Source organism: Mustela putorius, unplaced genomic scaffold (genome assembly GCF_011764305.1).
Source record: "Mustela putorius furo isolate JIRA1106 unplaced genomic scaffold, ASM1176430v1.1 tig00000407_pilon_pilon_pilon, whole genome shotgun sequence".
Lineage (NCBI taxonomy): Eukaryota > Metazoa > Chordata > Mammalia > Carnivora > Mustelidae > Mustela > Mustela putorius.
In genome coordinates this window covers 2,073,560-2,099,168 of record NW_025421373.1, presented here as the reverse complement: position 1 = coordinate 2,099,168, position 25,609 = coordinate 2,073,560, and the positions used below count along the sequence as shown (strand labels likewise).

Here is a 25,609-nt window from a genome sequence, read left to right as displayed (position 1 = left end):
TCCTTCAAACATACCTTACAATAAATACCTGAAGAGTTTTATTCAAGGAGATAAAACACCAAAAAAGACTTCATCATATTAAAAGAAAATTACAAAACATAGCTTTTGTAATATTCTTAGAACAAAAGGAATATCACTAAAGAAAAATATATAAAAAATTTATAAATGAAAATTGAGTATGTTCCACATAAAAAAAATTCGTAAAGCAGAATGCTTGTTATAAACTATTTTTATAAACACAGATCCTCTGTAATGTGGGTGCTTAAAATGGGCCTTTTCCAACAAAAAGACCTCAAAGAGAGCATAGACACTTTGGATTTCTTATGAATACTTTCCCTTTCTTTCTCTCAATTTTTTTCCTCTCATAGAATATGGTTCAATTGAAAGGAAAAATAGGCTCAAGAAAAACTTGGAACTATTGTCCCTATACTATTTTATTTCCAGTTTTTATAATTTTACCTTTAATTTGATAATTCAAATCTCTTTGTTGATAAAAGAACAGAGATTAACAGAATTTGAAATGAATTAAAGATATATTTCTTTTAAATCTGGGTATTTTACATTATAACCATGAATTAAATCAAAATCTCATCCAGATACAAAGTTTAAAAAAAAAAAAAAGGTGATGGGAGATAATTCTGTGACTCTGATGACCTAATCTTGCCACCAACTAATTCATTTCTTATAAAACTTTAAATGTTAATTAACAAGAAGTAAAGGCTTTGAAGTGCTAGTATTTGGCAATATTCCAAATATAAGACAAAGAAGCCATTTATTTGAGAACTGTTGGCTTTTTCCCTATTTGAATAAAACATTTTAAACCCTAAGCCAGCCATAAATAGCAAGAGTAGGCAAATGTCCAAATATTAGAATCTGCTACACACCTTTTAAAGACTTCTACCACCTTCTACCACCTTTTTTACAGGTCATTATATTCATTCTCTCATATAACCTTCAGAAATACTTGGTTTATTTTTTTTCATACAAGCAAGGTAACTAATGCTCAGAGGACTAAAGCCCTTGTCCCAGGTGGATAGTTCTGAATTTGACTCTTATATTGACCTCACTTGACACTTCAAAGTGAAAGATAACTTGGAACATTAAAAAGTTAATAAAGATGAAAATGATCTCAATTTTCTTTATAGATCTTTAAAACATTAAGTGGATTCCTTATGCTTTGAGGCTTCTCTTCTGAAGTACAATGGACACCATTACTTCAGATTTATGATTCATGGAGAAACAGGGCTTAAATCAATAATCATCCCTCTGATTTAATGAAGATCTATCAATAATCATCCATCAGATTTAAGGAAATTCTATCATTTAAAATGTAGACAAATATGTGAATCATTCCAGAAGATCTGTTATGTGTTAACTTTTTTGTGAAGCTGAATTCAAATATCTATAGAAACGAAGCTCAGAACACACACACACACACAAATACTTGCTATAGTACTAGCTCTAGATAAAGTAGAAAATAATTCTGAATTGTGTGTCACACTTTTGGTATATCCCCTGATACTCTAATATTTTCTAGAATTTAATGTCAATAAATTCAAAGAAAAAAAATTCAAAGAAAGTCATCCAGTTGCAGCTAATTTTAGAATTTTTTTTTAATATTTTATTTATTTATTTGAAAGACAGAGATCACAAGTAGGCAGAAAGGCAGGCAGAGAGAGAGGAAGGGAAGCAGGTTCCCTGCTGAGCAGAGAGCCCGATGCAGGGCTCGAACCCAGGACCCTGGGATCATGACCTGAGCCGAAGGCAGAGGCTTTAACCCACTGAGCCACCCAGGAGCCCCGCAGCTAATTTTAATATCAATTCATAAAAGAGTAGATGAAATAGATAATAAATTTGTGTTACTAACAAGATGACAACTGTACTCTAAGTTCTGAGAGTTCCTGTTCTAGAATTTTTTTTCCTTCTTGAAAGAAAAAAACAATGCAGAATAGGAGTAAAAGAGTTTTATTTCTTCCTGCAAAAATTTTATACATTGATTTGTATAGGATTCAGATATAAAAAAAATGAATTTGCATATATTGTATATTATATAAGATATATAAATAAATATATATATTTTAATATATATATCTTATAAATATATAAGATATATTTGCATATCTTTTCACCATGTTACCATTCGAGACTGATTTTTCTAGATTTACCTTCATAATGCAATTCCAGATGCATCAAGATGATTTCAGAATTTTTTAATTTTTTTAAAGATTTTACTCATTTATTTGACAGAGAGAAAAAGAACACAAGCAGGGGGGATGGCAGGCAGAGGGAAGGAGAAGCAGGTTCTCTTCTGAGCAGGGAACCCCATGTGGGGCTCAATCCCAGGACTTCAGCATCACGACCTGAGCCAAAGGCAGACACTTAACTGGCTGAACCACCCAGGCACCGCTTATTTCAGAATTTTTAAGTCACTACCTGTATCCTACAACTTCAAGATTTTTCACAAATCCTCATGTGTTTGCCTATTTGCTTGGTACATTTGTGGCAATTCATTAGCTAAAGGGATGCATTAGATTTTGCTAAGTCAATAAATTCAGTTGAATAGCTTACATTAAAAAAAAGAAGAAGAAGAAGAAGAAGAAGAAGAAGAAGAAGAAGAAGAAGAAGAAATAAACAAACAAACTCCGGGGCGCCTGGGTGCCTCAGGGGGTTGGACCTTTGCCTTCAGCTCTGGTCATGATCCCAAGGTTCTGGGATCAAGTCCCGCATCAGGCTCTCTGTTCAGTGGGGTCTTGTTTCCTCCCCTCTCTCTGCCTGCCTCTCTCCCTACTTATGATCTCTCTCTATCAAATAAATAAATAAATAAATCTTAAAAAAAAAAAAAGGAAACCTTGTATTTGTAAAGCTGCCTTTGACTTTTCTGAAAGAAATAGGTAATGTTGGAATGGCAAATGGCAAACTTAAGTCAAAATGCAGAAACAACAATAAGTTATAACTTAGACATTTGACTTACCTTGCCATTCTTACAATAAATCCATGAAAGTAGTTCGCTATTTGATCTAAATACAATACCAAATGTAGCCCCTTCAAAATACGAAGAGTTGAGGTATACCTATGTAATTTAAATTTTTATTTAGGTCTTGATTTTGCATTTGTATTGTTCCCTATGAATGGATTTTGTTATTTTTTTTTTTTCTTCATTAGATCATAGTCAAACCAAAAAGCATGGCAACTATGTTTAATGAAATGATTTCTGGACTATGTTTCTCTTATGTCAACTAGAGCACTATGTTTCTCTAGGTCTCTGGGTACTTTCAAGCAACCATCTTTCAAGCTCTGATGTACCCACTTCTAAATTATGACACCTAGACTCTTTTCTACAAATGCCCTTGGACTACTAGAATCATTTGCTCACAAGGACAAAAGTTCCAAAGCACCTGAGAGTTTAGTCTACACTTAGTCCCCAACAACTGACTGCTGCCAGAACAGGAAAGCCCACCTCCCTTGTCTGGAGTTGGACCAAATTCTGAGGTATAAATCACACTGCGGTGTTCTGGTGCATGGTCACACTGAAGCTGGGACTCTGTCGAACATCACATGTGTTCTTGGTGCCTTTCTCTCTTGACCTGCTTCTCTTACTCCCTTACATGTTTTTTTCTGACAGGAAATTCTTTATAAACTCTTGCATAAGAAACCTCATCTAAGGTTTTTCTGGGGAACCCAAGTTAAGTACAACAATGATAATTACATTTTTATTTTATTTCTCCCAAAGCCCAAGCACATTAATTCAATATGGATTGAGTGATAAATATGTGCTATAATTTCTAGTTTGGAGAGGTATTAGTGGTAATTAGGTCAGGTTGAGGGTGACAGCAAACCCAACATATATTCAAAAAGACGAAAGTTTCTCATCAGAGAGAAACTTTCGTCTTTTTGAATATATGTTGGGTTTGCTGTCACCCTCAACCTGACCTAATTACCACTAATATATATATATATGTATATATATATGTATATATATATATATCAGAGAGAAACTTATATATATATATATATATCAGAGAGAAACTTTTGTCTTTTTATATATATATATGTATATATATTCCAGTTGTCAGAAATCCATATATATATATATGGGCAACTTGGGGTGCATGATTTTTTTTTAACCATCATGGATAAATCCTTCTTCTATTTTTTATCTTATTCTAAGACATTTCAATCAAATACTGTTGAGTCTGCTTTACAAACTTTCAGAAGATGTATGAGGAAGCAAAAAGAATTGCCTCCCATTTAAAGACACTTCTCAATAGTTTAAATCACCTTAATCTTTAAATCACTTTAAATCTCAATAGTTTAAATCACTTTTGGGTTGAGATCACCATAAGGACAAACTGTGGCAAAGGACGGTGGGAAATCAAGTTTTGTTTTTGCTTTTTAATTTTCAGTGGTCATACACCTAGTAAATTTTAACAAGGAGCTTTAAATGGAGAACAATGGCAGAATGAAAATTAGGGAAGAAAGAAAAAAGGGACTTCATTTTTTCTCTAAAGCACTGAATTTGCCATATAGGAATGTTTCAGGCATCACAAAAATGTCAACTAAAAGTATCTCAAAGCCTTCTTTATAATCAGTTAACTGCACTTTAGTTATTTTAGTTGAAGAAATAAGTCTAAAATATAAAAAAATAAAATTGAGGCAAATCTAAAAGGCATAAAAGTCTGTGAAATGGTTATAGGTGACTTTTAAAGCTACTCAGTGTATTCCAGCATCCAACTCATTATCCCAAAAGTCTGTTTGAATGCAAGACTTCCTCTCCAGCAAAGATTCACTCTTATTATATGACTCTGAAGAACTGTTTCAGCTACTTAAATAGGCAGAATTGTTGGTCTCCTTTGTGTTGTGATTTTGCAGAAAGATTCCCATGAATAAATATTTTGAAACCATCAACTCAGGTACCTAACATTCAGCAAGTCTGTTTAGAAATATGTTTATTGAGAAAATTACCACTTTACATAGAAAAAGAATCTGTATCTAGAAAAGTGTTTCACTGGGATGACAAATGTTCAATTTCTGTCTGACTTCCAAGAGAATCTCAGAAGCCCTAACACTTATTCTCTCATTTAGGTTTGCAGAGAAATTTACCTAATTAATATAGTCTATTTAATAAAATGTGGTTTACAATAAGTTTCACATGGCTTTTTAAGGGTTTTAAACTCCACAAAGAGTAAGGTTATGAGATCTTTTTATTCACATTTTATCACCAACACCTAAAATAGTGCCTGGACTGAAGCAGAAATGTGATATATGTTGAATTAAGTATTAATATATCAGTGTACTAATAGATAAGGAGTAGATAGTAGTATTTTAGATTATTTATTGATCTAAAATCGGAGGCAGAATTATCTTATTATACTAGCTAGGAAATTCCAGTTGTCAGAAATCCAAACTGTGAGTTTAGGTTTATTTCCCCTGCAAATGTTAAATCATTTTCTTTATAACCCAAATAGTAAAGGACACTTGAAAATGAGAGTATACATTTTTTAAAAGCCAGTGTACAAATGCATAGTATCTGTTATCTGTGTGTTGCTCTAAATTATAAAATAATGGAGACTGGCACTGTAACTATATTCATGTGGGCATAAGATTACAGATGTTTTCATGATATAATGGAAGGCTTAGTAACTATTTTTTTAATAAACAGATGAATGAATAAATAAAAGTTTAATGAAGAAAGGCCTAAGAAAACCTAAAAAAACTGGGATTTTTTTTTTTAAGAATTTATTTATTTATTTGACAGACAGAGATCTTAAGTAGCAGACAGGCAGGCAGAGAACTAGTAGGAAGCAGGCTCCCTGCTGAGCTGACAGCCCGATGTGGGGCTTGATCCTAGGACTCTGGAATCATGACCCAAGCTGAAGGCAGAGGCTTTAACCCACTGAGCCACCCAGGCACCCCAGAACTGGGATTTTTACCGACCATATAAACACCTCTTTGTTCATTGGAGATTATATTCTGGACAGTATTCTATATTCAGAGGAATACTTTCTCTGCATAATAGATGTTACTTCAGCTTCCTGGTGAGACTCAACTTGAGTTCTGCAAGATTCCTAGATCCACAGATAGAACGTGTAGTCAGATTTCAGAGGTAGTAGTAAGGTGCACTGAATGGGCTGTGGATTAAGTCACCACATCAGACTTGGGATTCAACAGGGATTCATCTGGACACAGAAGATTCATAAACCTATGAATGGAAAACCATAAACTGGAATTGAGCAGTGCTAATAAGAGAGTCCAAACCACTGGGAGAAAAGACCTAAGAGATCCCCCTCCCCCAAAATGTAGAGAGCATGAAATACAATCACTCAAACTCTCCAACATCTTCACGTATGTTTGCACACTTCCAACATGTTACATATGCAGTGTTGTATGTAGTTTCTAGGAAATTGCAATATGCACCTGTCCCATAAGTTACTTATAAATAGCAAGTGGATTCTTTTTTTTGATCTCTTACCTTTTTTTCTCTATCTCTCAACCCAGTATTCACTCTCTAACAAGTTCTCTGATGTTACTCTGGTAGAACACCAGTGTTGCTTTAGAGAGAGAGAGAGAGAGAGAAAATAATCAGCTTTCAGCAGGGATATTAACTAAAGAAAGGATTCAAGTTGGGAATATATAAATTCATTGAGTAAAAATATGGATGCAAAGTCTGTGTCTGTGTAAAAAAAAAAAAACAAAAAAAAAAAACCAGCCATGGCTTTACAATACTGTTATTATCTAATGATTGCCATTTTTGTAAAATAAATAAAATGAGTAATACAAATGTACCAATTATGTAGTAAGCACATACTATGTGCCTGAACTACCTTCCTGCTTTCAGTACAGACAGAATTTCACTTATCAAGTGCTGATTATTTGACATTATTAGTTTTACTTATGCACATTTAGCTTGTTCTTTTGTTTACCTAGAAGATAAGTGAAACATTATAGAACAATTACAAATTTAAAAAAGAATGAGTCTAACATATGTTGCTTTGTAAGTATTGGGGTAATCATGAAATAGATATGTTCAAATAGTTTAAGAGCGACTTTAAATTTTCAGTTGAGCATTAGATGATGGATTAGAATTCTTTGAAAATAAGATCTCTTCAATTATAACCACAGCAAGAAGGAGAAAATAAAATAATCAAGGTCATTAGTCTTATCCTTAATTTTTATAACTTAGCAAGAGATAATTATGATTATATTAAGTAGTTTATTATCAATCAAGAAAGAATATTATCAAATATTAGAAAGCTGTTCAATTACAGCTATTTTCATTAAAAACTGTAATATACTATGCTTACAGTTCAATATCAAGGATAACTTTCATCTCCAAAATTATTTTGTGTAGAGTTTTTCAGTATATTGAAAGAAGCATAGTCAATTGCTATATCCACCATATCTGGTTTGCTTCAATAATGTTACGGCTCTTTAATGAACATAATTCACACTGATTTCTAAGTGCAAATTTTAAAGATACTCTTATATTTGGATTATTTTTATAGAAGACAAAATAACGTAAGATGAATACAAATGTGATCAGAGATGTGTAATGGCCACTCAAAAATAATCACCCATGGTGAGAAGAAATTTCATGGAGTGAGAATCAAAAGGCATTGCTTGTCTTCCCCTTAAAATGAAAATCTACTAGTCAGAATGAGAATGGGTTGCTCACAGGAATGCCTTAATTCACTGAATAATGACTATGCTTTTATGGCAGAAATTCAAGTGAGATGAGGGACTGAAAGAGTACTCAGTGGGAAGTAACTGTACTGCCCTGGAGATGATGAACTTTGGAACTGAGGTAAGTTGAGGAAAAAATGGAAATCAGGCATCCTACTGTATCTGTAGCAAGCATTCACACTGATAATGTAATAGATATTGATGCCTGCCCACAGGGATGAATGGTTGATGAAGAAAAGAGGCATTTTTCCGTTCTTCTTGATTCCATATTATTCTTCTCATGAGTACTGCTTGAAAGCTAATAAAATGATTCAAGAATGCCACTACCTCTGGAATGTATCTAATTGGATAAATGGCAGTAGGTCATGGTTCCCATGGAGAGGTAGTTACGGTTGTATCATATGTTTGTTTAAGGAAGCTTTGTAATGCTCAGTAAATTTTGTTATTTTTGAAAGACTACGATAATAATGCTTTTATCCTTATTTCTTTGAACATGTATTGGTAGTTCAAGCACTGTACCCAAAGCCTATCAATTCCATTATCAGTGAAAAACTATTAGGATAACATCTACCTTGAAATTAGGAAAAGAAAATAAAGCTTTTGTGCCTCCTAAAATGCTTATCTAGTACTGAATTATTCTTCAAAAAAAATTAAATTTTAATAACCTAATTTTAGTTCAGTTTCTACATAGTTAATGATTTTCTTTATGATAATCTATTGATGTTTATTACATGACTGAAAAAAAGCTTTGCACAGGTGCTCTATGTTATTTCAATATTTAACAAAAATTTTCCTTTGGTTAAATTTTTAACATCAAAAAATAAGGGTTTTTCAATACAAATACACTCAAAATATATGATGTGATGGGGGAAAATGGACAATTTCTTTAAGAATAGAAAGACTATTCTAGATTTTTATTCTTACTCTTTTTGATTTCTGTATCATTTTCTAATTCATTTGCAAACTATTTTATAATTTTGGACTTGATATTGTTAAAGTAACTATAAAAAGGAAAGTGAATGATGATTTTTCTTCAATTTCAAATAGGACATAATTGTTTTCACTTCTCAACATTTTAACTGTAAAATATTAAATAATGCATAGTACTTGAACTACACATGAGATATTCTAAAAATAAATGATTCTGTACGTGGATAGTATCCTACTTAGATGAAACAAAATTTTGAGGTGTAATTAACATGCATGTATGTTCAGAATTCTCTGACAGAATTCATGCTCATGTGTGTACAAACGCAGATACAGATAAAAGGGTAGGGACATGCCAAATCTCACAATTAACAACTTCTAGTTGAACTACCTTGTAATCATATTGTTAAAATAAAGTATATATTTGGTATTTCATTTTATTTTGAACTTGTAAACTATTTCAATGAGGACTAAAGTTTCATCTCTGAGAGAATTATGCAGAAGGAAATTGACCTGTAAATCATTCAATCTCACGAGAAAAATGTTGGATTATTTTGTTCAAGTTACTTCGACATGGTGAGCAAGTTGACCCAAAGCCAGAATACCCCCAACAGCCAGGGGGAGTTAGGAGGCTATAGAGACACTTTATAATGGGAAGATGTAAATTTCTCCCCACTCCACACAGATGATATCAATGGTGATTGTGCATTCAAAGAAATGCAGTGGGCTAAGAAAATTCTATCTCCATCTGGGAGCATCTTATACTACTTTTGCTTTATGTATCTCAATACAAACAAATATGCTTCCATATCCACTCATAAAGGAAACCTATATTTTAATTAGAGCTGATGACATTTTCCATTGATAATATATAAGACTCACCTAGGAGGTGACCTTTATGTAGATTTTATGATCTGGAATTAAGATTAACATAATCCAAAAAAAGTCTATCAACCATAATATTTTTTAAGATTTACTTATTTTAGAGTGAGAGAAAAGGATGTGGGGAGGAGAGGCAGAGAGAGACTCAATCTTAAGCAGGCTTCATACCCACCATGGAACGCAGTGGGGTGGGGGGTTGGAGGGCTCAATCTCATGACCTGAGATCATGACCTGAGCTGAAACCATGACACAAGAGTCAGACACTTAACTGACTGTGCCATCCAGGTCCCCCTCAACCATAAGACTCTTAAAATATTTTCTATGGAAATGATATAAAAAGGAGGTATAGATTATTTTCTGTTACTTTTGTTCTATATTTTATCAAAGGTCCAGTCAATATTCCTCAAATAGGTATATAAATTGAAGAGTCAGTGAGTATATAAGAAAAGAAAAATTCGACTTGTTACACAAGCAACTAATCAAAGAGTTTGCTTTTTCTCCTTTTTCCATCAATAAAGTAAAATTTTTAGGTATTTTAAAATTTCTATGTATAAAAAAATCTAAAGTTTTCTAGCTTTATAAACTTAAAAAATGTCTATATTCTTCAGCTTGATTATGAGAAGTTACTTTTATACAAGGTTATGATGACTGAATCTAGTTCCGGCATACTAATAACAACGGTCAATTTAACAGGCTATTTATTTTTATTTTACAAGCCTTATAAATATTTACCCAAATAAGTTCACAAAACTTTTCAATGAACTAGACTAAAAGTCTTTTACCAATAATAACAATTATATGTAAGTGTAAATGATCCAAGTTGCCACAAAATAATGTAAGCAAATATAACAGACATGGGGTTGTTCTAACAGATAGTATATCTTTGGAAATGAATTTATATGATAACAGAAAAGCCATGATAAAATACAGGTATCAAAATACATTAGCTACCACACAGGAGTATTTCCTGTGTATATTCTAAGACTAGCGAATGAAAAGGAACATTACTTCAAGGCCTACCCTTTGGGGTTTATTAAAACTCAAAAAAAAGACCACAATCAAAATTATTTCATGATAAACTTAAATCCTATGACAATTTTTCAATATATCCCTACAAATTCTGTCTTTTAGCCTTACATCTTAGGTTTGCCACTATAATGTTTCATAGAATCATCTCTCTGTAGAGGTCTAACATGTAACTTTAGTATTCCTCAATCTGTTGCAGTAGTATGGATTATAATTATATTTAAACATATGCAGCTAAATTCCATCAACCCATGTTCACAAAGATCACAACCTCAATTTTATTGTGATTGTTTTACCAATCCTTTCTTTGACCCTATCCTTGGACCCTTCTGACTAAATGACTATGGCTGGTTTGAACAAACAAAACAGACCCTGTAGAGTGAAGATCAGTCTTGAACTAATCTTTCTCTTCCCGTGGTTAAAAAAAACCACAAAGAGAGATCAAATGTCATTGTATATACTATGCTTTCTGAGGAAAGACTGTAGCTAACATACATTTAGTTCAACTAGAATAGTATATCCAGAGATTCTGATTAAGATTTTATTATACTTTAAGATGAGGGTAGTCAGTTTTTAAGGAAATTACCTTTATTTTGCATACTGTCCAAGATCTTATTTTCATAAAACTACAATTTACAGATCTGGCAAGTGTAAAACTCTGCATACACTAATCAGCAGACATTAGTACTTAGACCTTAAAGCCATAAATGTTGTTGATTAGAGCCAAACTTGGTATTTTTGAGTTTCATTACATAATTAAATAAATATAATGTGCAATAATCTTAAAAAGAAACTCCAACCAAATACCTCTATTGTATTACATTATTTGGAATTCCGTGTGTAGCACTCAAAGCAAGGTTCCCTCATCTTGGGATGCTGAATAATTTAACAATGGAATTGACCTTTTCTGAGAAAGAAGAACCTTTACAATTTAACCTGTCTCTAAAAAGTTAAGATTTCATCTTTTCAAAGTGTGGACTATGTATTAGGGTAGAAAAGGACACGCTATAGTGACAAGCAATGTAAATCTCTATAGCAGGGGGCTGTTCTTAAAGACACCCCGGGATCGGGTTGGGAGCAATTCTACCACCTTGTCATAACAACATTTGGACCATGTGGCTCCTGCAATTGCTGGAACAGGGAAAGACAAAAAGAGAACTGAAGGCCTGCTTTTCCCTGTGTCTTCTTCAAGTGACCAACATCATTATCATTCAGAGCTTGGCCAGAATAAGAAATACGACTTTGCCTAAGTAGAAGGAGGAAAATAAAATATGGTGGGGGAAGAAAAATATTTGGTGAGAACTGTCATTGCAATAATTTGTACACCACAAAGGTAAGAACAGGAAATGAAAAAGATGACACAATTTATAATATAGATGTTCCTATGTTAAAAGGCAAAATGATTTGAAAAGTAATGAAGTGCTTCAAATATGCATAATTATACTTTACATTTACAAGTCTGTATCCTGATTTGGCTAAGAGTAAGTGCTTAATTAACTAAACTGAATTCCATAGTATAAATTAACCCTTTCACATATTACTCCAGATGATTATCTCAAGATCCCTGTGACAGAAATTTGAGAAATTATCTGTTCTGATTTTGAACATGCTCCCTGAAAGAGTGAACTGAAAGCAGTTTCCCCAAAAATGTTCTTCCTTAACCTCCATAACACTAAGTTTTCTGTATTTACAAAAAAAATTATAAATCACTTCCACTCTTAATTTATACTTTATTGATTTGAAATTATACAAATTTTCAAATAAATTTATAAATGTTATCCAATATTAAATTATAATTGCGTCCAGTAAAGGTAAGAAATGAAGCCAATATGAGCTCCTGAAATTGTGAAATCCATGTTTGTGTTAATTTAATCAGCCAAACCTTTATGGATAAACACTGTGCCAGGTAAGCAGCAGAAAATGGAGAGTAAAAGGGTAGAGAAATAGGTCAACAGGGAAAGTCGCTAAAACAGACTTTAAAAATTAAAATTTGTAACTATTCCCTAAGGAAAAAGAAATGCAAAGCTACAAAAATGTTACAACCTCAGAAGTTTAATAAGATGTAAAGAAAAAATAAGATACAGGGCAAACATTTTGCCACTAAGAATATAAATTGTTAAATTAATTGTTTGGAATTAATTACATCATTGCTTATCAAACCTCTTAAACTATACATTGCACTAGTTCTAATAGCTCTTTCACATTTGTAGAAAAATGTATGAAGATGTTCAACACTGCATTGCTTTTTGTACCCAATGTCATGAAGGAATTCAGTACAGGCCCTTCTCCCCAGAGTATGCCACTTTGGCATGTGGATTATTTCGAGCTGTAGGCACTTGAGACCCTGTGTGCTCAAGAGAAACCTTTATCCCTCCCTTAACCACACAGAAGGATTTAAATTGGGGAGGGGTGTTCTTCCCAGCATAACAGTTATTAACAGAGATAAACATTATCTGAATGACCCATCTGTAATGGCAGGGCAAACATCTAACTACCAAACATCCACTCTTCTTATTGCCCTATGAAGTGCATTCCTTTCCTCTGAAGTCCCAGACCCCTATCCCCTTTAGCTTAGTTTAGGAAATATGTATCTCATTTTGCCTGTCTTTAGAATTTCCATGTCTGTGTGGATTCCCTGGTATATACACTATACATTTGATTTTCTCCTGTTAATCTGTCTTTTGCCAATTTGCTTTTTAGTCCAGCTAGAAGGACCTTTGAGGGGACAGGAAATTTTGCTCCACAGTAGTCAAAAACAACCTTACGAAAGAGTAATATTACCCTGAAAACTAATGTTTCTCTATATGTTAACTAACTAAAATTTAAATACAAACTTGAAACAAGCAAGCATACAAACAGAAGAATAATAAAATATATGATGGGACATTATTCTGTGAAATACTACCAAGCTGTTAAAAAAGTTGTATATGAAGTAACTTTCTGTGGAAATATTCCTGACAAGGAAGACTCAAAAAGGCATAGGGTTAAGAGGTGAAGTTCACAGTAACATTATTCTCACAGCTAATATTTATTGGGTACTTTCTCCATGTGGAATGTGGTTACACACACCTCAAATGTCTGACACTTGCACTCTCACAGTGACTATGCAGTGTAGATAAAATTACAACGCTCTTACTATAGATGAGAAAACTAAGTCGCCTCGAGACCTCTTTGGGTCTTGCTTCAGATTACAGGACTAGTGAATGGGGGAACCTGAAAACAAATCAAAGACTGTTTCCAGCCTGTGTTATTTACATTAGGAGAGTATGTCCCAGGGAAAAAAAAAAAAAGAGAAAGAGAGAGACATTTAAAGAGAAAAAAAAAATAATAATAATCCTATTTATGTAGGGAAAAAATCCTGTAGCTTATTCAAATGCTTTAAAAAGAAAATGAATGGTAGGATAACATCAAACTTCCACCTGATGAGCCAAAATACAACCTCCATAAAAGCTGATGCTGAATCTGTTTTGTATGCTTTCTTTCTAGCAGTAGTGCCTTGTTAAGTTTATGCATCTGATAAATAGTTATTACTGATTAATGAGTCATGGGCTAACTATATCCATAGTGCTTACCTTTGCAGAAAGCAATGCACTGGGAAAAGCATGGTGGCACACTTCCCTTCTTTTATATTTTGATATTATCTGAATTCTTGAAAATGAGACTATATTACTATTTACTTAATTTATGCAATAACAGATTTTGAAAACTGTCTCTAAGATTTTCAGGCCATCTCTAATATTAAAAAACAAAACAAAACCTAAATGTTCTGTTTTGTATTAAGTATATGGTTTATTCAATTTATGGATGTATATATGTATGTATAAATATTTTATTTATTTATTTGAGAGAGAGAGAGCACACCAGCATTAGGGAGAGGGAGAGGGACAAGCAAGCGGACTCCCCACTAAGCAGGGAACCCAACACAGGGATCAATCCCATGACCCTGAGAGCATGACCTGATCTGAAGGAAGATGCTTAACTGAGCTACCCAGGCCCCCTGATTTACTCGATTTAATAACTAGTTAAACCTAAACCACTTAATATATGACGTTTGACAAATGTCTGCTTCCCTTGAAAATTTAAAAAACCGGGCATCTTTTAAGATCACCGCGGTTTGGCGGAGGGTGAGGGAGTAACTGCATGCATCTGGGAACCACAGTATAACAACAGTATTTGAATTCCCTAGTTAAATAAAAATTTTAAATGTGTGTTTTTATTCTTACATTCATAAGCACAAGATTGCACACAATTTCTTTCCTTAGAACATCACGCCTGCTTAGGTTTTGCATTTATTTCTCCTATAATTATTTATTTATAATTTTAATCTCTGTATGACTTAGTAAGATGTACATAATGCAAAGTGTGATAGTGATTGTAGTATTGTTTTTCTAGAATGTGATGGATAATGACAAAAATTTTAAACTAAAAAAATGTGTATTTTTAAATTCCCAATGTAAATTGTTTTAGGATTATTTGTTAAGTAATTAACTTAGAATTAAATAATTAACAGAATTAAATCATCTAAATACCTATGTTCTTGACTAATGTATTTCTTCAAGGTTTAATGATAATGATTTTGTTGAGGGGTATGATCTCTTCCTGACCTAAGTAGTAATTGGCTATATTTTTATGAGTTTCTTCTGTTTTTAGGAAAATAGGTTAAATGTACAGTTCTTTAGAATTTTGCTTATTGTTTTCATGACCTATTCATTTCTATATCAACACTTATAATGTTAACATGTCAAAATGAAGTATGAGCTTGATAGCATCTATAATAGCTTCTAGAATGGTGACTTATAAAAATACACATACACTGAAGACTATTTCACCTTTTATCATTTTAAAAATGTATTTTGTTTTCCCTTTAAAGTGTCATATTTTTATGATGTGGGAAATCCATTAAGACTGCCACCATTTAAGACTTCCCCAGAAATTAAACAGTGAGTATATTTAACAGTAACGACGATATAAAATAGCATTTTTGAAAACCACATTGAGTTTTTTGATTCGTGAACATTCTATATTTAAAGACAACTAAAGTGCAGTAGAAACACTAAATTACCTGATCCATAACTTAAGAGTAGTATATCCGCAAATTAAATTCTCTGTACCTACTCCATGAGACATTAAATAAAAATGGTATCATCTTCCTCACAAAGTCAATGCCAAAGTCAACTGAGGTAAACCTTATCACTAATGTTCAACGCAAGAATGTCATTAAACTAAAAAAATAAAAAATAAATAAGTCATTGAACTAATATAAGCACATAATTTTTAAAAAGCTCAAGTGATGAAATGTTACTTTATAAAGTTGCAACTTCTCTTATTTTGCTTAATTAGCTGAAATTTTACCAATACTTATTCAAGAAAATATCAGTAATTTTCTAATGTGTCAATCGTTGGAGTAAGACTGGAGATGTAACTGGTCAAGACAAAAAAGCCTTTGCCTACCATGGGGCTTCTTTTTTCCAGTATGTATCTGAGGGGCAGGGATAAAGAAAATTAATTACATGTAAAGTAAACAGATATATTACAGACAGGGAGCAATATGGTGATAAATTAGCATGAGAAAACTAGTGACTGGGAAGTTACCTTAATAGAATGGTCAGGGCAATGAGGTAGCCTCTGAACTAAGGGCTTTTTGATGAAGAAGAGCCTGTCACATACACATCCTATGGAAATACATTCCCATGCAGAGGAGCCAGCAGAAACAAAGACCAAGAGATGGGGAAAAGACAGACACAACTGAGAAGTAAGAAGAATGCTAATGTACAGCGTAGTGAGGAAGGTTGCAGAGGTCTCACTGCAGGAAGAGGCAGGGATCAGGGATGTTTTTTAAAACGTGACAGAAAGGTTGAATTTGTTCAAGTTCCAGTAGAAAGCCTTTGGGTGATTTTAATCAGGTGGTTGACATGATTGAATCTATTTAAAACAGCAATCCAAATCCAACTAATTCTTAGGCTCTGGTATCAATCTAAGTAGGAGATAATGGATATATAATAAATAGAATTAGTAGAGACAGAGGGAAATAAGCTCATTTGGGAAATATTTTGGAAAGAGAACCAAGAGAATGAATTTTCTGACAGCAGTACATAAATAGATCTATCCAGGATAATTTATGCTGTACCAGAATGCTGATTCCATAACATGAAAATGGATCCGTTATAAACTGATGAAAGGGAGTAAAGGGAGCAGTTCAAATATCTTATTCCACACATGTAAAATACAGAGGCCTATCACATTTCCAAAAGAAGAGTCTGAGTAGTCCGTAGGAGAGCCTGGAACACATGGGAGATATCGAAACTGTTGCTATCAATCTGGCAATCATCTACAGGTTATTTCGAAGCCACAAGGCCAGATGACATTATGCAATAAAAGAAAAATGCCACACTGAAGCCTTACGGCAGGCTGGTACATTGAGGTCTAGGAGCAAAACCTCGGCTGTGGCTGGGGAGTACAGTAAATTATCAGGATATTCTATTGTCACTGAACAGAGATTTTTCAGGAAATTGAGGCTGCTTTTAAGTCAAATCATGCTCAGAGGAAAATTAAGATGAAAACATGGGATTCATATTTTGTAGGCTACAAGGTGCTGGTGCCTTGGTAAAAATATTTTATTGGTGCACTGAGAAAAAAACTACAGTAAACCAAAAGAAGAGAGAGAATGAAAATGAGACAAAAGTTATAGATAATATTTGTATCAGTCATATAGTCTGGGGGAGAAAATAAACAACTCCATTATTAATATAAGAATTATATTTATTCTGTTTATGACAATATAGAATGGCAGTTTTATTCCTTTTTTCAGCTTTAATTAATTAGTATTCACATTCTTTATAGTTCTACTCACTTAAACCCCATGATTATATGTACCAAGAAGAAATTTAACTGTTAACAAGCTTATATTTGCATCATTAAACAATGCAAAATATAATTCAAACCATTTCTTAAAATAGAAGGGATTCCAATTCATTTTCAAGAAATGTCTGGTATATTCATTGATGATACATTATTGTCAAGACTCAGTTACTGGTAATTTGCCAATGTTACTCCAAGGCAATCTTTTTGGTAACTAAAAATGCCTGTATGTGAGTGTTTGTGTAGGGACAGAGAGGGAGACTGACACAGAACGAGAGAGAGCAATAAAGACAAAGGAAGAAAGAATGAGCTTTGAGAACAAATTACTTAAATGATCATACATATGATTACATAAAAACATTAATATTTAAGTATAATTTAAAGAAGACACATTTTACTTATCTTTCCATGCTAAATATAATCCATTTTTTAAAATGTAAGTGATACAATTATTAACAAGTTGTTGGACTGCTTGATAGAATTCAGAAGATAAACATTAATGAACATGCTATATTGTGTCATATGTTGATTAATGATTAATTCTGGAGTGTTGTAGACCATTTTACATACCATATTTTAAAAAGGATAAGCTTAAGTTGCAAATGAATACTAAATATAAAGGAATATAAAATATTTCTTAGAAGAGAAAGACTAAAATAATTAGAAATCATTACATTCAGTGACTCAGTGAAGGCAAACGGAAGTTAAAAAAAAATTGTATCCCTCTTCAAATATTTAGAGAGTTGTCTTATGGATAAAATTTGGCTTGCATTCTTCAAAATGGTCCAATTCATACTCAAAAGGGAATAGTTGCTCCTTGAAATTTCCCATTGCTAATTGGAAATGAAGCCAGATGACAGTAAAGCAGTGGCCAATCATGGCAAGTCCACAGTAAATTCTAAAATTTTTGAGAGTTAACTACTTAGAAAATAGAATACCCTTTTTAAAAAATATTTTAAAAGACTTTATTAATTTACTTGTCAGAGAGGGAGGGAGAGAGAGACCAAGAGAGAGAGCACATACACAAGCATTTTATAGTGATCCCATGTTAAGCGAGAGGAAGGAGAAATATAACCGGTCACTTGTGAATTTCACATATCTTGTGAAATTGTTAAGCCTGAACTATGTTTATATTTTAGCCTACCATAAAATTTTCTTTAAGCTTAAGCATCTATAAAGAATTCAAACTTTCTGTGAAAAGAGAATTTAATATCCCCTATCACAAAAAAATCTGAACACACAGAAACTGTTGGAGAAAACAAAGAATCAAAACTTGATTCAAAACAAAAATATCTGTAGTTTAAAAATTGAACTGTGGGGCACCTGGGTGGCTCAGTGGGTTAAAGCCTCTGCCTTCCACTCATGTCATTATCTCAAGCTCCGGCTCTCTGCTCAGCGGGGAGCCTGCTTCCTCCTCTCTCTCTCTCTGCCTGTCTCTTTGCCTACTTGTGATCTCTGTCTGTCAAATAAATAAATAAAATCCTTAAAAAATAAATAAATTAATTAATTAAATATATTTTAAAAAATTGAACTGTATCATTGAAAAATAAGATTCCAACTTCAGGTAAGAAGTAGTCATCAATTTATAATGAATATATTAAAATGATGATGCACGGTAAAATCTAATCAAATTTGTTTTAAACAGTGAACAGATGAACAATCAAATAATAAAAATTTCTTGTGAAATAATATTTTAAGTCCTTATATATAATCCTTTTTTGAAAAAGATAGATAAAATTAAGACAAATTAAAATCTGGAACTTAAACCATATTATATCTATAACTTATTTAGCTTTATATAAGGACTATTATATCTTTATAAATATGATAAAGTATATTTGAAAGCCTTTTGCCAGTTTTTCAAAACAAATATCATTTTCCATTCTAAAAAGGGGAAAAAAGAATCGAAGTTGTTTGATAATATTTTTGAGAACTCACAGCCAAAGCAATCTATTTCATTGCATACTATTTATCTCCTCCAACAACTAAAAATGTAGCTCTTCTATTAGGCACAATTGATAATCTTTTTTTAATTGTAAACTACTTGTTTGAAGAATTTATATTCAAACCCAATAGTGGGGATGCTTGGGTGGCTCAGCTGGTTAAGCCTCTGCCTTGAGTTCGGGTCATTATCTTGGGATCCTGGGACTGAGTCCCACATCGGGCTCTCTGCTCAGTGGAGAGCCTGCTTCTCCCTCTCTCTCTGCCTGCCTCTCTGCCTATTTGTGATCTCTCTCTCTCTGTCGAATAAATGAATAAAATATTAAAAAAAAAGAAACCCAATAGTGATTTCGCTGTGCACACAAATATTTTATTCCAAAGAATACACTGAGTAACTGAGAATTCATTGTTCTTTAACTGTGATAACAGGTTATAAAATATATAGTATTTTAGCTTTTACTTTAGTTTTTAAAAAATAGGTTAATGGATCATTGTTGATTAGTGAATGCAAGAATCCTCTCTATGAAATTTTAAAAAATCTCTAGATATGGTAAGTGGAAGGCTCTCTTACTTAGGTTTGGAAATCATACCTAGGTAATATCCTTCTAATAATAGCAAGATTTTATTTGAAAGTTCATAGAGAAATCTATTCCTAGCATCTTTGTATGCTTAGGTCAATAAATGATAGTTGGGCCAAAATCTGGCTCTAACTTTTTCATATAGATACATCCATTCTGTAAAAACCTTATTAAAATGCACAGGTTATATTAAATTATATAAAGTGTGATGCATAATTTAACTTATATTGATACATAGGACTTAAATTGGTAGACTAAAAACAATTGGTAAATAAAATATTTTAAGTATACTTCCTTCAAATATTAGATCTTCTGGTTTATGTAAAATATAATTAAATCTTCAAAAAATGAAATATTCAATTTTCAAAATATGTTTAATCTAAAGCTGTCATACCAGTCTATTTGTACAAAGTGTACTACACATTAACTATAACAGAAAACAATAGAACATACTATTTTATTTATTTATTTTTAAAGATTTTATTTATTTTTTTTGACAGATCACAAGTAGGCAGAGAGGCAGGCAGAGAGAGAGGGGGAAGCAGGCTCCCCACTGAGCAGAGAGCCCATTGCGGGGCTCGATTACAGGGCTCCATCCCAGGACTCCGGGATCATGACCTGAGCCAAAGGCAGAGGCTTTAACCCACTGAGTCACCCAGGAGCCCCAGAACATACTATTTTAAAAAGACATGATTAATGTGCACTATGTGGACTGTATAAATTATATAATATAAAAATATTGAATCTGCCCTTTTGGGCAGATTTTTTCTGCTTTCCAACACAACACCATCACCTCTCATTTGGACCATTTGACGAAACTCCTAAGTGATCCCCTCACTGCCATTAAACTTGTCACATCTACTCTCTTTTCCAAATGAGAGCAAGAGACATTTTTAAAAGGCAAATTTATTCTTGTTGCTCTCTCACTTAATACCTACCACTCTATTCCTATTAAATTTAGGATGAATTTCAACACGCCTAGCAGACAGTCTCTTGCTTCATCTCGACTTAATTTCATGGAACTCTGCCTCATTCATTAATCTCTAGCTCCTTCGATCTCTTTTTCTGATGGCCTTTATTGCTGCAGGGACTTTGCACATCCTTCCTCTCTATTGTGAATGATCACTCCCCCTTCCTTCACCTCACAGGCCTCAGATTAAGTATCACTTATTATGTCAAATGAGCCTACTTCCCCTTTTTTGTGCCTCCATAAGTTATCATTCTCTTTATTGTAGTTTTAACTTCATTTTTGAAAAAAAATATGTGTTGTCCCCAGCCTTAAGTAGAAAACTAAATGAGTTAGGGAAAAATACTGCTTTATCACTCATGTCTAGTCTAACATGTGACAAAAAGTAGGTACTTAATATATTTTGGTGACTGAAAATAAATTTCAAGTAGTCTCGGTGCTTTGTTATGTTTAACTGTGTTATACATTCTGGGTGAAAATCTGAATTTGTAGATTCAAAAAGTAAAAGCTAATGAAATATTTTTATAGGTAGATTATACAAAAAATAGTTTAATTTTTGATGTAGTTTAACCAGATATTCAGGTTATTTGTTCCATTAAAAACACAGTATTTTCCAACTACCCCAGCATTGAAAATAACCCGTTTAAGAACTAGAGTTCTCTCACAATATCAAAAGATACATGTACTCTCATGTATAATAAGCATTATTCATAATAGCCAAGATTTGGAATCGACCTTAAGTATCCGTCAATGGATTACTGGAAAAAGATGTGGTATGCACATATATATATGCATACAATGGAATATTCTTCATCCAGGAGAAAAAAAGGAATCGTGCCACTTGTGATAACATGGACGGACCTTGAGGGCATTCTGTTAAGCAAGGTAAGTGAGACAGAGAGAGACAAGTACTGCATATTCTCACTTACATGCAGAATCTTAAAAAAAAGTGGAACTCACAGACACAGAGAGGAGAATGGTAGTTATCAGGGGTTGGCAGTGGGGGAAGTGGGGAGATGTAGTTTAAGGATACAAACTTATAAATAATCAATCAGTAAATTCTGAGAATATAATGCACAGAATAGCGGTTATAGATAACACGACTCCACTATACACTTCAAAGTTGCTAAGAGACTAGATCTTAATTGTTCCAACTACAAAAATGAAATAATTATGTGCAGTAATAAAGGTGTTAGTTAATGCCACAGAGGTATTTAATCATGAGATATATAAATGTATCAAATCAACATGCTGTATATCTTACATTTATATAATGTTATATAAGTGTCAATTATATCTCAATTTTTAAAAATCAGGGTTTTATTTGATGTTTTTGTTTGTTTGGTCCTTTTGTATTTTTGTTTTTTAGACTCTCTTAGCGGGTATTTCAACATTCAGAATGATAAAATTCAATTCTCAAAGCCTGAAAAGCATTTGAACAAGCATCAGTATGCTTTATTCTACATTGGTCTCTAATATTGGTGCAAAGAATTACAGTGAGTACATAATGAAAAAAGCTTAGGAAGAACAAATTGAATTAAACTCGTATTTGCTTTTTAAATACTATCTGAGGTTAACTAAATTTTAAATTTTGCCATCTATGTACCATAGCAGAGAAAGTAACATAAAAAAGAGCCAGAAAATAATTATCTAGGTCAATTTCTTTAATGATACAATTTATCAGGCTTACTAAATGTTACCCTGTAGGAAAAAGTAGAGTTGACATAGCAATATTTCACTGGCATTATAGTCTTTGGAAAATTGCCTAGTTTAAAAGTAAGATATTTTGGTTATGGTTGATTAAACTATTTAAACAATCTTTGCTAGTATATGTGGCTTGTCATTAGATAATCTAAAATAAACACATAAAACAAACAGAAAATATATTTTCTCCTGTGACTCAGTGCTGTGTATATTTTTATTATTTTAAATGCACATTATTGTGGCTTTTAAGTTAACTCTGTTCTGGATTGAAAGTATTTTACATAGAAGTGACTCAATCACTTTTCCGCTATTGCAGTAGATTGATTCACACATACAAAAGAGAAGCTATCCATTTGGCCTTTTTATTGTTTTGATTATATTTTGGTATTAAATTATTTATAACACATTTTCATGCAAATTTATCTGACCTGTAGAGTTGATTCTGAACATTGTGAAAGGTTTACATGTCACCTTTACTTAGCCTCATCAATCCCAGCATTATGCTGAATAATGCAGTATTTATAATTACTATTTTAAATTCTTTGATGGAAATAAGTTTCTATGCTCATTAATTCAAATAAGTATGTTTGATAATAACCAGAACTGCCAATTCCAAACATTCATCTTTTTCATCCTAGGGACTCCTTTATTATATTCTTTAATATAAAAATAAGTTAGATTTGCTATCACACTTACTTTTATACACTTTTATTTGGAGGGTTTTGAGTTGTTTATTTCAGCTGCATGTGGCTCCTCCTGATTAATATTCACAAGTTCACTGGTCTGTAAATCTCTTACGATTTTTTTAACTTCAAACACAGTTTAAGTTACTTTATGTAGAAATAAAAAAAAAATCTTATGGAGTTAATGTGGCTTTTTTTCATTGTATTTAATGCTAAATTCTAATCCACATTCCTGAAGATTTTATAGTTATTCATCTATATTTTTGAAGGCAGGCAGTACAAAATGCCTTTGTGCAGGGTGAGTCACTCCAAGTATTGTGACTAGAGACAGCATATTAGGATTGCTTGACAAAGCAACTTATTATTTAAGCACTGAAAGGGACAAGAAATTGTATTTGAGTGAAAGGGAAAGGAGAGTCAGAAGAGGGAAAACATCGGTACAAACTATAACAACCAGAAAATTGGATGAAAAGAAAGAAGTCAAAGTTCTAGGAGGAATACCAAATATGAGTGTAGCCTGGAGCACTACTTATCAGCTGCACACAGGCCAAGTTCCTCGAGGAAATCCAATTTGTTTAGAGGAAGTGACCAAAGAGATAGAGCCAGGCAAATGATCCGAAGTGCCCTGTAACAAAACATACCAGAGAGCTGCTTTCCATAGTTTGAAACATTTCCTGCTAGGCTTTGTCATTTATAAGAAACCACCCACTTTAAAATGGCACAAAGAATCCCTAATTTGGTCAGAGTTACTATTATACACCACATTTTTTTAAAATTATGTAATGGGAAAAGGTGCTGACAACTGAACTAGTGAATTCAAATTTTTCTCAAGTTCTGAACCCTTTAAAACCTGAAAGTTTATTCCAAAATATATGAAAATACATCCTTGATCATCTCAACACATCCAAAACTAATTAGGGAAAATAAAAACCAAACAAGTCAGGAAGGCATATTTCAAATGAAGATTCAAAAGTTAAAGTAGGATGAATGGACCATGGGCAACCTAGCATTATTTAAATGAGGGGCAGCTGCGTGGCTCAGTCTGTTAAGCATCTGCCTTTGGCTCAAATGGCTCAAATCCTGGGATCAAGCCCTGCACTGGGCTCCCCGCTCAGTGGGAAGCCAGCTCCTTCCCCTCCCAACTCTCTCTTCTTGTGTTCCCTCTCTCCTGTCTCTCTGTCAAAGAAATAAGTAAAATCTTTTTAAAAAATAAAAGACAAGTGTGATACCAATGGGAATTGGGTACTATATCAGTATTCTATAAAGGAATTACCAAAGTTGAAGAAAATGGATAGAACATTGTCCCTTTCATCTCAAATATAAGAAAAAAAAATGACATATGACAGCAGAAACAAGAAAAATGCAGGCTTAAAGAAAGAACACACTTTACATCAAGGATGTAATTTACATAGTACAATAATCTCCAAAGTTGGCCACAGAATTGTGAAATCACCAAATTTCAAGACATGCATATCTATAGATATGACGCTCGGTTAGTTATAACCACTAGAATCTGATTTTGTAAGTCTTAGACAAGCTTTTCTCTCTACTTTTATCAGTTTTTAAATGAATCAAGAGAAGCTGCATTGTGGAATCATGCAAACTGGAATGATTTCCCTTTACCCCAAATTTCTTTCAATTCTAATTTACTGTGTTAACCATTTCTATATTTTCTAACTGCCTGAATGGTGCCTCAATGGTCTTCAGCTGTCCTTGTGCACAGAAATTAACTGTATCATAGTTGTTTAAAAGTACTACAAAATAAAAATTCTCAAAAGCATTTGCAGGCTTAATGTTGTGCAAAATGATCTATTAGCTATAACTAAATTTAAGCCTCTGTTGCCTTATGCAGAAATGAAATAATTTTTCAGCTTGATGGAAAAATGCACTAAGTATCCTCAAAGTATCGTTTTCTCTTGTGTATGAATTAATACTCTGACAGTAAATCTCCCTTTATAGCAATTATATAATTTTTCAAGGGTTTTTTGTCTATATTATTTCCACTTATTGTCTCGTTTCAAACATGGGAGTGTGCAAAACCATTAAATTTGTCCTCATATAATGGAAATGTAATTCCTACTAGAATGTATTCCCAAAATACTTGAGGTGGTTAGAGGGACAAAACAGGTAGGTGTTAGCTTATGTGGAGTCTTTTCAAACTGTTTAAAAATATTAAGAAATCGCTGACTTTATGTGCATGTATCCAACCTACTTCTATTTATTTGGTTCTTATTATATGCGAAATGCATCTCTGAACAAGACAGATAGTTTTCTCTTCCTAGAAAGCCTGCATTCTTTTGAGAAAAGACAAAAAAAAATGAATGAATGATCAAATACCCATCTGGAAAATATGAGTCTGTGAC

At 32.8% G+C, this 25,609-nt stretch overlaps 1 long non-coding RNA gene across 1 annotated transcript in view; it reads right to left on the bottom strand.

Moving 5' to 3' along the window:
- Window positions 1-5,896: 5,896 nt before the first annotated feature.
- The window catches only part of LOC101676629, a 238,821-nt gene continuing 219,108 nt past the window's right edge, over window positions 5,897-25,609 (bottom strand). The window contains exons 5-6 of the long non-coding RNA XR_198399.2: window positions 6,470-6,548; window positions 5,897-6,199 (exon numbers count right to left, since the gene is read on the bottom strand). This is a non-coding gene — a long non-coding RNA (uncharacterized LOC101676629). The remainder of the gene's footprint in view (window positions 6,200-6,469; window positions 6,549-25,609) is intronic.